General features: G+C 42.4%; 1 long non-coding RNA gene across 1 annotated transcript in view; it reads left to right on the top strand.

Annotated features, from left to right (window-relative positions):
- The first annotated feature begins 3,056 nt into the window (after positions 1 to 3,056).
- Positions 3,057 to 12,942, top strand: part of LOC126456787 (uncharacterized) — a 29,760-nt gene continuing 19,874 nt past the window's right edge. Inside the window, exon 1 of the long non-coding RNA XR_007585389.1 lies at positions 3,057 to 3,222. This is a non-coding gene — a long non-coding RNA (uncharacterized LOC126456787). The remainder of the gene's footprint in view (positions 3,223 to 12,942) is intronic.

Here is a 12,942-nt window from a genome sequence, read left to right as displayed (position 1 = left end):
ATCAGAGCGAAAAACCAACTGATTATACTATTCTTTATCATGTCTAATTTGGTTTTGTATGACAGATGATATTTTATTCAAATGGAACGCCGTACTGGATCCCAACGGCCTCGTTTCACCAGCAGTGGATATGACAGGCATCTTATCCGCATGGCTGTAACGGGTCGTGCAGCCACGTCTCGATCCCTGAGTCAACAGATGGGGACGTTTGCAAGACAACAACCATCTGCACGACCAGTTCGACGACGTTTGCAGCAGCATCTCGAAGACCATGGCTGCGGTTACTCTTGACGCTGCATCACAGACGGGAGCGCCTGCGATGCTGTACTCAACGGCGAACCTGGGTGCTCGAATGGCAAAATGTCATTTTTTCTGATGAATCCAGGTTCTGTTTACAGCATCATGATGGTCGCATCCGTGTTTGGCGACATCGCGGTGAACGCACATTGGAAGCGTGTATTCGTCATCGCCATACTGGAGTATCACCCGGCGTGATGGTATGGGGTGCCATTGGTTACGTGTCTCGGTCACCTCCTGTTCGCATTGACGGCACTTTGAACAGTGGACGCTACATTTCAGATGTGTTACGACCCGTGGCTCTACCCTTCATTCGATCCCTGCGAAACCCTACATTTCAGCAGGATAATGCCGACCGCATGTTGCAGGTCCTGTACGGGCCTTTCTGGATACAGAAAATGTTCGCCTGCTGCCCTGGTCAGCACATTCTCCAGATCTCTCACCAATTGAATACGTCTGGTCAATGGTGGCCGAGCAACTGGCTCGTCACAATACGCCAGTCACTATTGTTGATGAACTGTGGTATCGTGTTGAAGCTGCATGGGCAGCTGTACCTGTACACGCCACCCAAGCTCTGTTTGACTCAATGCCCAGGCGTATCAATGCCGTTATGGCGGCCAAATTGGCTCTGAGCACTATGCGACTCAACTTCTGAGGTCATCAGTCGCCTAGAACTCAGAACTAATTAAACCTAACTAAGGACATCACACGCATCCATGCCCGAGGCAGGATTCGAACCTGCGACCGCAGCGGTCGCTCGGCTGCAGACTGTAGCGCCTAGAACCGCACGGCCACTCCGATCGGCTTATTACGGCCAGTTGGTTGTTCTGGGTACTGATTTCTCAGGATCTATGAACCCAAATTGCGTGAAAATGTAACCACATGTCAGTTGCAGTATAATATATTTGTCCAATGAATACCCGTTTATCATCTGCATTTCTTCTTGGTGTCGCAATTTTAACGGCCAGTAGTGTATTTTTTCTTATAGTTCTAAATCATGAGCAAATTCATTAAAATCTGAAGCCAGTTACACGAAAACCTAAAACGTTATGGTTTTTTAAGCAGTAATGTTTTTCACTTTTTCCAATATTTGAATTTTTTTAACCTTATTTTTTGGTTATGACCCTTATAAGCTTTTGAGAAGTTATAAAAAATTTACAAGTATAAATATTCAGTAGATTATTTGTTATAACAATTATTGTCGCTGGGGTGCGATCTACCCCAATGTGTCAACTATGTCACTCCTTAGAAGTGTGTCAAGTAGGAGTTAAAATTAAGCAGATTTTAAAATATTACTGTTCTGTAAGTATTTTTGTTTGGTTCTGATCAGGAAAACTGCACTTTTGAGAATCTCTTAACGTTAGTTGACATTTTTGGATTCTGCTGTTGGTTGCTAGATGCATATTTTTACAAAATACAGATGAGAACCGCGGGTCACAGAATTGCTTGAGTCGGGCCGCAATTTGACAACTAGTGCACAATGTTCTCATGTCTTGTTAGATACCCTCCCGTTGGAGGTTCGAGTCCTCCCTCGGGCATGGTTACGTGTGTTGTTCTTAGCATAAGTTAGTTTAAGTAGTGTGTTAGTCTAGGGACCGATGACGTAAGCAGTTTAGTCCCTTAGGAATTAACGCACACATTTTTCTTTTTAGATAATATAGTGGAGCTTCGGTAGAAGGAGTGATTGCATAAATTTACGTTTCACATCTTGCGGAAGTATGCTCCGAAACTTTTTGATATAATAGAGGCGAGCGGAAATATTCCTGTATGCGGCGGCAGTTGTTTTCTGCCCATTTTAAATGCTCATCCAATAGTTAAAGAGTTTCGTCGCCCTGAAGAGGGCCACCGCCAATCGGTCAAGAGTTCGATTTTTGTTTTACAGATTCTGTCTATATTTACAGAATGAGGCGACGTTAACGCCAAAAACGATGTTATCCGTATTTCCTTAGGCACTGCGTGAGACGGTATTACTGTGCTTGCGGCATGGACTGCCTTCACTCAGTCGTACATAAAAATGACGTCATCAAATCGGCCGATCATTTGTAATGCTATGAAAGCCTTTAAAATGACGAAGTTCTCATTTGAAAACAACTGGCAAATCGTTCGCAATAATTATTCGGAGAATAATAACTGTGTTTGTGGCCAGTGGTGAAACACTAGATTTAACAGTGTGAAGCTTCCAGTATTTTGATAAGCAACTCTGTTACGTCATGTTACGGCAATCAAGACTAAAGTTGTTGGTCAGCTTATGGGTGGCGACGGAAGTCGTTCAGGTTTGCTTCACATTTACGCCGTAGAGCGGTAGAAGATAACTAATGTGTACCGCTGGAGACCTTGAAAGAGCGAGTCGCTGCATTACTATTTCTTACTACGCACGTTTGCAGGCGTCCCGTAACAAGTGACCCAGTAATACTCCTGTCACATCTCCCTTGCGCCCGGTAGGACTTCAACAAAGGGCCGTTACATATGTAAACACTAAACAGGACTCCCACGCCACCGACAACTGCGTCAGTAGCGCTAGTGACAATAAAAACCTTATTTACGACGTAACGAATAGGCCCGGTCTGCGTGTCCGCTGGAGGGAAGGAGGGGGGAGCCAGTTCTGGGACGTCAACGAAAAAAGAACAGCGCAGCACGGCTCGGCGGGAGGGGGGGTGGTGGCGGTATGGTGGTGGCAGGGGTGTGGGGAGTGGGAGGCTGGATCCACGCAGCGGAGCCCCAGCATAAACAAACGAAGGGCCCGAGCCGAGCCGCCAGCGCGGCGCGCTGGCCTTGAGCCTCCTGCAGCGCGGGTCACGTAGGCAGGCCTCCAGCGGCGGCGTAGGGGGTGGGGGCGGCCGCCGGCCAATATTACTGGCCTCTACGCGCGACTAGTTCGGCAGTCGTCCGCCGCGCGTCGCTGCGCCACGCCAACGGCCACAACAGGTACGTAGCTGCTACAGACATGCTGCTGGTGCAGCGGTCGTCGACTGGCGTTCGTTGCGAGACCTGTCGCTTTCCAGTTTAATGTCTGACAGCACACACTATCAAAATACTGCTACGGCTACAGAGAACAGTTGAAAAAGAAATTCATTTTGTTTCTCTGCAGGCAAAGCAGTTGGCGATTCCGTTAGTGTTGCTGGAATCGGCTGCGCACTAACAGCTGGCGTGCTTTTAAGTTACCGTTCCGCCCGATCAGAAACAGAACTAACTCCGATTTTAAGAAATGCGACAGCTAACTTTGAAATAATAATAAAGAACAGTGCAATCAGCATTATGCAATTATATCTACATTTTCGGTACAAAACATTAACTTGAATCGTTGAGCAAATTGTCACTGTTATAATGGTACGATTACCTCTGCTTCTTGCAAATTTTGATCATTCTTAAACACGAGCTTCTTGTCACGCAAGAAAGAATATTGCTTTGTTCGAGAAGTGTAAATCGAAACTCCAATCATGATACTGTGTATTTTACTTACACATACTGTGTCGTAATTCTGATATTTTATGTGTATCATACGGTAATATGAACAGTTTATTGTGTATACGGTGAAACCAGAGTGCGGAAACTTAAAAGTATGTAATCGTGGTAGGAACCATAACGCTGCCTGCGCTTCAGTGTTGCGTTGTGTTCTGTTCTCTGTGAGTGGTGATCAATGCAAGACTTAGCGTTTATTTTAGTCGCCCTGTTGGACCATAGCCATATCATATAATTGTGAAATTTAGTCTGAGCTCCTGAGGAATAAATTTTCTGAGTAATGTCGAAACTAGTTGTTTTATTTAACGATTGAACTGCGAATGGCTCTACGTCGAAATAGTTGTTTCAACATGCTGTACTTACCCAAATGTTATTTACGTTTTGTAAACACGAACTGCCGCCTCTAATACTACTACCAATAAACAGTTAAATCCTTGAACACACGCAGTATGTGTTATCCCACGACGTTAGGTGATCGAAAAATAAATTTGATATATACAGGATGCTTCTAAACTCCTGTTGCATGCTTTTATAGCGAAAATTGTAACATAACGTACTCCGCTAGGTGAAAGAATGACTCTTTAAAACTTCCTACATACGCAACCAACTAATAGGCCCACACAATTATATAGAATGGCTACATAAAGGATTTTCAGTTAGCAAAAATTATTTATATTTTATTTTCCATTACAGATCGATTCCGCCATTTAGTTGTTGCCAAGCGCCTGTACAACTAACAAAGAACTTAGAAGGACTTGGTTAAAAAATACAATACCCATACATATTAAAAAATACAATACCCATACAAATTAAGCTGCGTCTGCTGTCATAAGTAACTAAAAAACAGTGAAGCACTTAATGAATTTGAGCAATATTACTCTTGCACGTCGAAACTGACATCAAAAACTGAACAAGTGTGTCCACAGTCTAGTATAAAACAGATACAAGATACCAGGGTATGAACACAATATGTAGTATACTTGGAATACAAACAAAGAGATAATCGCCACGTATATCTATTGTATTCTAGGTAATATATACAAATGTGCAAACAGTTTATGATTTTATTTTTTGCGCCGACTTTAATCTGAGGATTCTCTGATGGAAGTAACTAGGTCTGGTACTTCACTGTATTGATATTATGGCGCTACAGACAAGTTGGTTGTGTTTGTGTTATATTTTTGTGAAATATGAGCTCGTTGTCGCGTTATAGGCGCTCATGTGACAATGGCGCAAAAGCCGAAAGCGGATATGCAGAATAAAACAAAGAAACATTATTTTAATTCAGTAATCCTTACGGAAATGAATACGTCTTTTTTGGAAATTATTGAGGCTATGATGTCCGAGTGTAAGAAATCAGAAATGCAAATAATGGTAGTTACTTGTGACGAACGAAGCGTGCGGTATCCATTTATCTCATTGTTAAGTGTACAGTCGAATCCTCTTCCACTAATATTGCTCCACGATTATCAACAGCGGTTTGCACTGAGCACTGTTGCCACATTAGTCAGTTGAATACAAAATTAATGTAGTAATTATCATTACTAAATCGCACTTTATCGCCAGATAATGCGATATATTACTTCACATGGTTACTCATAAGGCGTGGTATTACCGTATACTCATACACACACACACACACACACACAAAAGTTTGCTATTTGTGTAGGACAATGTTATCCATGGATAACGCTGTCCCAGAAAGAAAGGAAAAGACACAATAAGTATGAATAATAACGTCTTCAGTCTCAAATTTTCGTGTTTTATTTAGTCACACAATGAGTTTGGGTCTCTACGGGTCCATCAACTGGTGGGAATCATTTTGATACATTACTGACTTAGCTGCTGAGCGAGATGACGCGAAGCCTATGTTCCTGCTGTGAGAAGATTAGATGTTTAAGTTCGAAATTCGTGAATCAAATAAGACAATATGATGAGAAACAGTAAAAAAACTTATCGAAAGATCAAGGAAGATCGTATTACACTTTAATCTCAGCAAACTTTGATTTATTCGTTCTGTTATTTTCATTAAATAAGGCAATACACCTTGAGTGATGTTATGTGTAATTACAGAATGCATAAATCATCGTTTTATGACATTCGTTAAAAATGTTTTTCGTGGATCTTCCGGTAAATTTTTCACTGTTTCTCATCATATTTTCCGTTGTTTGATTAGCGAATTTCGAAGCTTAGCATCTGCGCTCAAGAGCTGAAGTAAATGGACTATTAAAACGATTTGCACCTGATGATGGACCCACAAGGTCTGAAATGCGTGGTGTGATTCAATAAAACACGGAACTTCGTGACTCAACGCGTTACTATGCATACTTCCAGTGTAATGAATACAGTCACGAGCACATCTGCAAAATATGGATAAAAGTAAATTGAAAAATAGTTCCATCCTCAGTTTCGAAGAAAGTTTTCGAGAGATTTACCTTGATTGTGGGGCAAATGCCGGAACTGGTAATTCCCTCCCATCTTTTCTTAATTGTGTGGCCCTCTGCCCCGTTGTGAGAACACTTTGTAATTAGGTGTAAAGAACCGATGCTCTATCATGGGCCGGATCTCCATGCCATGAGTAGTTAATGTGATAAAATTGGGAACTTTAGGTTTCTAGAGATGAGTTCCTATTTAAAACAATATAAAGTTATATCTGCTATGCCCAAACCTTCAAATTCCGAAAATACTCTGTGCACTCGACAGTTACGGTTGCTGTAGCTCACATGTGATTTATGCTAGGGAGTTTCTATGGATCCCAATGCTTCGTTTGAACGATTAGCACATCCCTATATCTGATAGTTAAATTATGAACGGTACTGTGCGCATACGAGTGTTTGCATACAACACATACATACAACGCATACATACATTCTGTTTACCTACGTCGATAGGGCTGTTACTCGGTTTGTGTGATTCACGTTTGCGATACCTGGATGTGTGCCATTGGCCATTGGCCTGGAGGTTTAGTGGAAAAGCGCGTGCGTGGAAATCGATAGGACGCCGGATCCCATACCGCTCGGACGACGGTAATTTTCAGTCTGTCACTGATCTACCACCCGTTTCTCAATAATGTAGGGAGTTGCTAGAACCGACACGTACAGTTCAGGTTCCACGTCAGACTGTAGGTTCCCTTTCCCCGACTGGATAACGGATAGATTGTGGACGCGCACGTTCCCGAAGTGGCGTCCCGTTCAAAGACGTTGATACACACGAAATTATTATTATCAAGTGATAACTACCAAGAAAGCGTCACATTTTACACACTTCGTGATAATTTATCACTTGAGAATGATACACAATTTGAATTCGCTTTTGTGAAATCTACAACACGAAACGGGACATGTCTATTCCGGAACGGGGAATAAGAGATGTGCTAGACTACATATCGAAAGGTTACGGGTTCGATCCCCTGTGACTTATCGCTCCTGTCTCCTCTGCCAATGATGTGTTATGTGAAAAATGAGTGCAGCGATTTCTCTTCCCCGTTTCTGCTGTGTCCTATGACGTAATTATGCGTTGAGGCAAAACGTCCGTGTACGAAAAACTGGACAATCTTGCAGAGAGCTACTGTATTTAAAACCAAATACTAGTAACCGATAAATTATATACATAAAATGTATGTGAAGTTACAGCGCTGTAAAGAGACCTTTGTTCTGTCTTGTTACTACCGGAGGTTCGTCTGTAAGAGTAAATAACAGGCTCTCCGCTCGCCACTCCATCCCCTCTCCTGCCGTAATCTGTTGTACCTCCGTTTTTTGCACCTTGCATACGAAGATAGATGGACGAATGAAGAGATATTTGATTTTTCTAAATTACTAGGACAAACTGGTTATAAAGTCTTAGCCGCCAATTTGCATCACGTCAGGCTGCCATGTCAGATCGTGCAAGAGCAACATGCGACATCGAGACGGAAGTAATCTCAATACAGACGGTGTGTTTACATATCAGCAGCACCTGAAACAAAGCGACATCAACAAGTCAGCCGTATACTTAATATTGTTAATCGTCCTGGCTGGTGGTAGACTTTTTGCGATTAGAAAAGACAGTTAAGTGGCAAAGTTAAGTACTCCTGGCTGTATTTCTGACACTTGCAGTATCCGTCTTATATGCGACAACTGTGAGCTTTTAAGCGATTCTCGCTGGTATATCCAGCACCATTGTCTCGGTAGAGAAACTTAAATGTTCACTTACTTTGTTAAGGGTACGCTATCGTGTGTTACAATTAGAATCTGTGTCAGTTACGCAGACTGTGAATTGTAATGCATTTCGTTGGCAATAAAAGTGCTTGGAATGTTCTTCGACAAAAGGTCTAAATCGACGAGAGAGGTCTCATTTCTGATGTACGATGAAGTCTACGCTTCATGTCTGACGTAATGATGAAGTCTAAAACCAAGTTTTGCCTCCCCAGTCATTCAGCTAGGTTCTGTTCTGTTTTCTTTTTTACCATTATTGTTTTTCGTTATTATCTCAGTGTAAAGTCTCAAATCGAATCCTTACGCCGTATTTATTTTAGCCGCCCAGGTTGGACGCGTCCTTTCGGGGAGTTTTCTTCGCCTACCAGGGAAAATACGTTTCCATTTTTCCACCAGACACACGCAATACGAAGACATATGTAAAACAAACCGGGGAGTACGAAGCCCATTGGAAGTTTCTGATAGATTAGAACTGTCTGCCGAACTGGATTTGGAACTGGGACTTCACGTTTGCGGGCAACCGTCTTACCAAACCGAACACTGCTTACACAAATCATTGACAGATGGCACGCACATCGTTTCTGTTGTTACCGGTGAAGTAGTGAGACGACTGTAGAACGTGCAGCAAAGCGTCGGCTCGAACGAAAGCAGAGATGAGGAAGGGGGAAGCAAAGCGCATCCGTCACACACGAGATACCCACGAACACCACTGAGTTCTCCGTCGGAGGAAGCCCGGCATCTATTTACGAATTGAGGTTAGGCTGAGAAATAATGATGATATGCTAGGACTGCGGACAGGCTACCGGAGTTTAAATTTACACAGATGCCCCACGTCAGGTAAATTACCGCGGAAGATAGGATTTGTGACACAATAAACACGTGGTGTTGCCATTTTAAGACAGCGGCTACCGAGCCCACTGTTGACAGTGTACTAAAATAAATGGACAGCTTGTGTCCGTTCACAAAAACAGCCGCTGGAAATCAGATTCCAGCAGCCCTGACGCTTGTATCAATATTTCCTCGTGCCACTGTTGACAGGGGAAAATCCAACACAGATATTTCCTCTCGCTGTGGAGAGAAAGACGGCCCGTCGGTAGCTGGCAAGTATAACTGGAGGCTCGGAAGAAATTATCTTCATGCTCTGAGCATTACATTACACAGCTATCGATAACATTACACGGGCTGTGATTCTATTTGTTTCACTTTTTTCCCCTCCATGCTCGAAAGATTACTTGTTGAATGCATAATACCAGTTGCTTTTCCGGTTGATGCAATTTACTAGTTAACACTTGTTTTTAATAGAGTCTGAACTTGCAGTTCCCGTAATTATGAAAGAGCAGCCGCTAATCGCAGCTGTTACATGTACCATAGCATATTACATCAGTGCTGTCCGTGAGAAGCAAAGGGCTACACCGGCGTATTGTACACAGTCGAGTTAACTATGGACACTGTGAAAATAGATCAGAACATGGAAGTTCATCTCTGTTTTAAAAATGAAAAAGGCTACAAATCAGGCTGTAAACAATTATTTCTCCTGGTTGTTTATTTATTTATTCGTAATTTTCGTAAGTTTATGCATGCATTTATTATGACACACAAATAACAAGAGCTCTTGTTGTACGTGCGTAGGATTCCGCAGCCGGCATCAGCTGACATGGAAGTTTTTCTTGATACAAAGCCGCGTCATGTAACAAAACATCTGTCACTAGATCAATAAAAGCGTCGCCGAAACGATAATTTTATTCATAGAGTGATAGTTATTTTACAATACCCAGAAAAAATATTGCTTAGTTTGGAATTTTAACATCTAAAAAATAATAATGTTAGGAAGGGTGAAAACAATGGTAGCTACAACAGAAAGAAACCGCTCTTGGTTGTGAAGAGAATTATTCAGGTGATATTTGCTTGCGTATTTGGGTGAATGTTAGGTTTCAGCCATCACACCTGTAGAAAAAAAAAAAAAAAAAAAAAAAAACGCGCTAGGTGGCTGATTTATTAGGACTTTGGAGTCACATTCAGGAGAACGACGGTTCGCCGCATCCACCCCGATAAGGATTGCCATGGTTTCACTAAAATCTATGCCAGATGTCGGAATGGTTCATTTGAAATGGACTCGCCTGATTACATTTCCTGTCTCTCTTCCGTTTAGTTTGCCTTATACCCTTAGGTATTGCCGCTGACGTATGTGAAACCTACAATTCCTCCCTTTTAGAAAACTTGTCGAATGTCTATTCAAGTGTGCCACAAGGTTCGGTAATATTTTCTGTTTTCTCCGCATGCCCTTTTGCATAGGGGAGTGGCTCCATTTATTGCGCCTGAGGAGGGCAAGGATGGAAGGAAGGAAGCAAGCTTAAGATTTAATGTCCCGTCTGCATCGAGGTCATTAGAGACGGCGCACAAGCTCGAAATGTTTCAACCATCCTAACATTTGTCTCGGGCGATTTAGGGAAATCACGGAAAAGCTAAATCTCGACGACCTTACACCGATTTGAACCGTTGTCCACCCTAATGTGAATCGAATGTACTAACCATTGCGCCACCTCGTTCGGTGTCAAGAGGGCCAAATTAAGCCCGGCGCTATTGTTTAATGTTTAGTGGTGGTGTAACAGACATACTTTACGTATAATGTGTACGAACAGCACGCTACGGAAAAGTGAGACCTGACATAGGTAAACAACATATAATTTCGGTTGAAATAACACAATTATCTGTAAGCAGTCACTCATATTTTCGTTTCCACTACACATTTTGTAGAATTAATCCTGTATAATATTGTTGCGAGTAAATCGTCTACATGTGATCCAGGATGCTTTTTCTTACACCCCGCATTACGCGCTTCACATACCGTGAACAACGGAACACGTAATGAAAACATGAAAAAAAACTGCTTGCAGTTATCTGTTTAATAAAGTAGATATTCAGAATGGTTCCGGGTAAGCTGACCAAAAAATATTCGCGTTCAAGCTACATTTCACATGAAGGAAAAAAAAGTTTATTTTTACAGTAGTTGGATCACTAACTTCAATCATATATGATGAGCATCTTCAGATTTGAGTGGATGATAGGCGAAAATGTTTTGGGAAAAGTAATCGGCCTGGAGTTACACAATACAGAAATGCTAACACGTCAGCTTCAAAGCCTTGATAACCGTTTCTATTGGTACGGGATAAAATATGTTGCGTACAAGGGTTTGGTGATGGTGTTTTAGAATTTCATTATTTTGTGGTTCCAGGCTGATTACTTTTACCGGAAGATTTTGTTTGGTCAGCCACTCAGACCTAAAGGCGCTCATTTATATGGTCGAAACTAGTCATTAATTGCGTATGTCATGCAACAGAGACTGTAAAAATTCTTTTTTCTTCAGATATGTACAGTTGCTGTGTATCTCGCGGAGAAATGTCGTCCAATATCAGAAAACAAATAAATATACTCCAAATCGTAGTATATACCGGTAACATTTTTGTTTGTGCTTATGACCCCGTATTGCTTTTAATGACTACCTCAAAGGCCTCGCGGCCGAAGAATGACCTGATATCCAAACGAACACGAGAAGAAATTCTCGTACTGCAGGCTATGCAAATACTGCCGCTTGCAATGTAGCGCTAAGCTGAGAAATAAATGCCCACATTGTAGCATACGTGCCGGCTGTCATGTGCCTTTCAGCCTTTAGACTGGTAACGTTGTAGCAGGTAACGCCCATGAGGGGCTTGATTCACGTGGGACATACAATTAACCAGCTGCATGCCATGTCGTGCTGTCACGCGAGCTCTGCAATGGTATGTTTCGTGCAAGGCAGATACGGGCGAGAATACTGCACGCGAACGTTTTACCTCAATAGCGTGCACTTCCTGGGTTGGTTGTTGTCAGTGCTAGACACTTTCGGAAGGCAGAGTAAATACAGTCGTAGCCATCTACACCTTCTTGCTGCATTAGTAACAGTAACTGAGAGAGCGAGCGAGAGAGAGAGAGAGAGAGAGAGAGAGGGAGGGAGGGAGGGAAGAGTCCTGCAGTTTGCAGCAAGCGACCGATATTCTTTTTTTTCTTTTTTTCCAGCGATTATTAATCAGACAACGGCCACATAGAGCGCGGAAACATGTAGGCCTACCGCGTATTAAATATGCTCTTGTTTGTTGCGTATTCGTTACCCAGACAAGATTTTATAATCATGATTTTGGAAAGGGTCCAGATACACTAAGGGGATCTCAGACATTTTGAAGACTCTTCAGATTCTTTCCCGTCGTAAAACTGTTACATAGGCCATTTTCGTTTTGAGCAGTGATTTGTCGTCTGTAGCAAAGCACACAGAAATTCGTCGATTTACGGACGTATTTTCAAAACTAGGGCAACTAGTTCGATCTATCGATAAATTCGATAATTAATAAAATATCACTTACTCACAGTATAATTTCTCTCGCACTTACCATGAAGGTATAATTAAGGAAAATTGTTTCTAAAATGCCGGCCACTGGTGGCCGAGCGGTTCTGACGCTACAGTCTGGAACCGCGCGACCGCTACGGTCGCAGGTTCGAATCCTGCCTCGGGCATGGATGTGTGTGTTGTCCTTAGGTTAGTTAGGTTTAAGTAGTTCTAAGTTCTAGCGGACTTATGACCTCAGCAGTTGAGTCCCATAATGCTCAGAGCCATTTGAACCATTTCTAAAATCTCTTTAATTACTTTTAAGGCTTATAGCGGCGAATGAGTAAGTATGATTTTGAATGAGAAATTTTGTGCAACAACGTTCAGTTTCCGCTGTTGAAGAACGAATATTAAAAACTAGGTGTTCGTGTGTCCCCAATATACAAATGGTTCAAATGGCTCTGAGCACTATGGGACTCAACTTCTGAGGTCATTAGTCCCCTAGAACTTAGAACTACTGAAACCTAACTAACGTAAGGACATCACACACATCCATGCCCGAGGCAGGATTCGAACCTGCGACCGTAGCGGTCTCGCGGTTCCAGACTGCAGCGCCTAGAACCGCACGGCCACTTC

This window comes from Schistocerca serialis, chromosome 2, assembly GCF_023864345.2.
Source record: "Schistocerca serialis cubense isolate TAMUIC-IGC-003099 chromosome 2, iqSchSeri2.2, whole genome shotgun sequence".
Classification (NCBI taxonomy): domain Eukaryota; kingdom Metazoa; phylum Arthropoda; class Insecta; order Orthoptera; family Acrididae; genus Schistocerca; species Schistocerca serialis.
The sequence above is the reverse complement of the archived record's forward strand: the minus strand, read 5'-3'. Positions and strand labels throughout refer to the sequence as shown.